This window comes from Lagenorhynchus albirostris, chromosome X (genome assembly GCF_949774975.1).
Source record: "Lagenorhynchus albirostris chromosome X, mLagAlb1.1, whole genome shotgun sequence".
NCBI lineage: Eukaryota > Metazoa > Chordata > Mammalia > Artiodactyla > Delphinidae > Lagenorhynchus > Lagenorhynchus albirostris.
The window spans coordinates 122,179,908-122,184,085 of record NC_083116.1 but is presented as its reverse complement, the minus strand read 5'-3'; positions in this window follow the sequence as shown (position 1 = coordinate 122,184,085).

Sequence of the window (4,178 nt, the reverse complement as noted above, 5' to 3'; positions counted from 1 at the left end):
ATGGTTCACTGAACAGTGCTGGGCAACTAGACAAAAGCAAATATCAAATCTATTCAATTCGGGGGTATGAGTCAGCTGTTTACCAAGTCAGCAGATTCCCAGCTTCACACTCACCATTCTCAATGTGGGACCTTATCTTCAAGGGATGTAGCGGGTCCCTTCTAGTGCACTGTGGGCATCCTTCCTTTTTCCTCTCCCACATTTCATCCCACCTGTTCTCTTTTCCTCCCCTCCAGAGGAGAATAGGAGGATACCCCGTGTGTTTCCAGTCTTAGAATAAGCAAGAGCCTTGGGTGCTGACACATGAAAAGGAATAGCACTCCTCAGCCTGTGCATCTGGGGGAAATGCTTGTTTTCCTTTGAATTCAATAGGCAGCTAATGAGTTTTCCATTCCTTCCCATCTCTCCGAGCTCAGCTCTTGTGTCCACTGGTGGGCGTTTGCAAATATAAAGTGGTTGAGTATACTTCCGCTGCCAAAGAAGACTTTCAGAACTTGTACATGGATGGTTGTTTATGAAGGTTTGATTAGATTGCAAAAATAATTTAAAATTCTGTGTGTGTAAAAAGAAAACCTTATTGACGTGAAACCACGGGTGCTGGGAGTGGGTCTGGGCGCCAAATAAGGATCTTGACTGGCCACAGTTAGGAGAGAGCCTGGGTTGGCAGGAAAGGGAGTTGGTTCCAACCTCTCTCTTTGGTCTTTTCAAGAATCTTCTTTTTTAATAGTGGAAAGGTGCACAGATTATATAGTACAGCAGGTCAAAAGAGTCACCTTTGCCATCTTCTGCAGATCATGAATGTGGGCCATTTTATTAAAAAAAAAAAGACAGAGAAAGAGACAGATTGATTTTGATGTAAGAATACATATAGGAACATAGCGAATAGACTGGTGGTTGCCAAGGAGGAGGGAGGGTGGGGGAGGGATGGAGTGGGAGGTTGGGATTAGCAGATGTAAGCTATTATGCAGAGACTGGATAAACAGCAAGGTCCTACTGTATAGCGCAGGGAACAATATTCAACATCCTGTGATAAACCATAATGGAAAAGAATATGAAAACAAAAGGTATGTATATGTATAACTGAGTCACTTTGCTGTACAGGAGTAATACAACATTGTAATTCAACTCTACTTCAATTAAAAAATACATTTTAAAAATACATATGAGAAACCATTTTATCCGCAAAGCAATTGAATCTGGACCACAGCCGTAAAGCACTAGTTAGGCTACTAGTAAGTGATTAGAGCGAGGCAAAAGCGGACTTGAATGCAAGAACTTCAGTCACTTGGACACATTTGATTCCCTATAGGAAAGTTGCAGAAAACCCGTGATCTAAATCTCTGAACTTGGGTATTTCCAAGGAAACCACCAGACTTCCCCACTGTCTTAGATATAACACAAGTAATGAAGCACCTGGCAGGCCCCAGAGGCTTTTGTGTAATTAGATCAGTAGCAGTAAAAGCCATTAGCATCTGACATTTATCTGTCTCTCCAACCAAGACCCCCTTAGGCTTAGTAACTGTCCAAGTGGAAAGAAGTGGGGGAAACCCCAAGAAACCAAACAAAAACAAACTACTGATGAACCCAGGATTTTCCTGAAGGCAAATGGCTGAATTCACACCACCAGTGAGACAGAAAGGAACCCATTAGTCAGCCTTTACTCAGTGTTGGGCAGAATTCATTCCTGCTGTTTTAATAAAACATGGGTTGGTAGCAGTAAAATCCTTGTACTTTAATACAATGCAGGTTAGTATTATGGCCTCATTTTACAGATAAAGAAACGGAGGCTCTGAGAGTCATCAGCAATCCTGAAGTGTCAGAGGTTACAAGGTCAGAACTCAAACCCAGGACCCGGGACTCTAGAACATTTGTTGTCTCTTTAGCAGTCACCCCTTAACTAACCCCACTGGGGAAAGATGATTTCACATAGAATTTTTTAAAAGTGAGGATGTCGCGGGCGATGAAAATGTGGCCCAAGAGTGTCTGAAAGAGAAAACAGCTCCCTGGTATGCCAGGTCATGAGATGACCAGGGCGTGAACATGAACTAGTAAACCACGATGCATATGGGAACGGCCCAGACGCAACTGACTGCACCATCTGGAAAAGTGGGGAAGCCTAGCAAGAAAGAATGCTGAGCAGAAAAGTGATAGAGGTTTGTGTCAAGCAAAGATCAACATCTCCTGTTTCTTTTCACTTTAAGTAGTTATTCCTACTTACACCATATCCCTTCTCCCTGAGCTGACGCAAGTTTATTGATTGAGTGCAAAACAAGGGAGAGCCAGTTGGGAACAGACCTTCTTTTTAGATGAAGCCTCTTCTCGTGAGACTCCAGCTTGGGGGCGAAGCTGCGCGATTTCAGTGACAGAGATTGCTTTCTTAGTAAACAACCTGGGAAATTCTTCCTCATCTTCCTGGTGTTCTGCATAGTTTTATCAGTGATTTGGAGGTTGGAAGAGAAAACCGTAGATTTTAAAATCACTAGATGTTAAGGTAAGCTTTCTGGAGAGGCGGATGGCTGTGAAGATGGGTACCTAACAGCTTGGAAGACAGGCCACGAGTTCAAAACAGATCAGAGGAAATTGAAAATGAATTCATAAACAAAACAGTACAACAGATACTTGTTGAATGAGTATTAAAATGCAAGGCAGTTCTTCTGTTCGAGGTGGAGATGGAGAGGCAGGTTATAAAGCAAAAGGTCTATGGATCATAGTTATGGCACCTTTGCTTCTGAAATAGACACCTCAGATGTATCATGACAAGCATAAAGGTACTTCGTTTACACCGGTTCATTGAGTGCCTATTGGATTAATTCTGTTGGGTTACTTACTCAGTGGGTAGTTCTTGATTTTGGTACATTAGAATGTACTCTTTTTGCATTTCCAGCTTTATTGAGGAGTAATGGACATAAAATAAACTGCATGTATTTAAAATGTGCAGTATGATGAGTTTTGATTTATACACACACCTGTAAAACCATCTCCGCAGTCAAGATGCTGAACATGGCCATCATCCCTAAGTATTTCCTGATACCTGTCTGTAATCCCTCCCCCTCCACTCTCAGGATCCAGGCAACCACTGACCTGTTTTCTGTTACTATCAATTGTATTTTATAGACTAATTTTATATACATTAAATCATACAGTAGATACTCTTTTAAACCCAGCCTGTTTTACTCAGCATAATTATTTTGAAAGCCATGATGTTTCAAGTGTCAGTATTTCATTTATCTTTGTTCCTGAGCGGTATTTCATATAGTTTATTTTTTGAAACTTAGTTGTTACTTCCCTGGATAGATAAGTCAGTGGACACATTCTTACTCTGTTTCTTTATATTATTTTTTTGTTTGTTTGATTCACCTCACAGACTCAATAAATACTTGTATTATTTAAGGATTTGCTGAAAAAAAATCTCTTCCAGAAGATTCTATGAGAGGTTATTAATTCATTCACGTATTCAATCATTCAGCAAAGATCGACTGAGCCTTTACTAGTGTTAAAAGATAAACTGAGATAAACTGAGTTTAACTGAGCAAAAGTTGATTTGATGGGGCAGCACCAAAACAGAAGTGGTCAGGAGCTCTCCACTGACAGCAGCTTAGGGAGAGACTTTTATAGTGAAAAGGCAGAAGCAAAATAAGGAAATGATTGATTGGTTGTAGCTTCAGGCCTAGATGGCTGTTTGGGATTGGTCGTCCTTAGGTTTCAACTTGGTAACCTTGAGGCCTTTACAGGCTGAGATTTTGTTTTGCTTATGTAGGCCACCAGGGCATTAAAGCCACCTCCATCTAAGGGCCTCCTTGTTTAATCAGTTCAACACTAGGTCTCAGGCACTGTTCTAGGCACTGGTGATACAGAAATAAAGGAAACAGACATGAATCCAGCTCTCACGCCCTTATATTCTAATGAGAGGAGATGGACATTTGGCATTTTTCAGCTTTACTGAGGAGTTATTGATTCTCGTGCTCATTTTGATTCTTATTTTCCTTTTTTATAAGCACAATTAAAACTTTTCTAGTATGTTAGAAGTTAACATGTGCAAATTGGAAATAATAGAACAAGGTAAAATGTCATCAGACACCATCCTAACGATGCAGCACAGATTGGGACCGGCTTCCGTAAACTGCACGGAATGTAGACTTTGGTGTGATTTTCTCCGTCAGTCTCACAAGATTCCATGG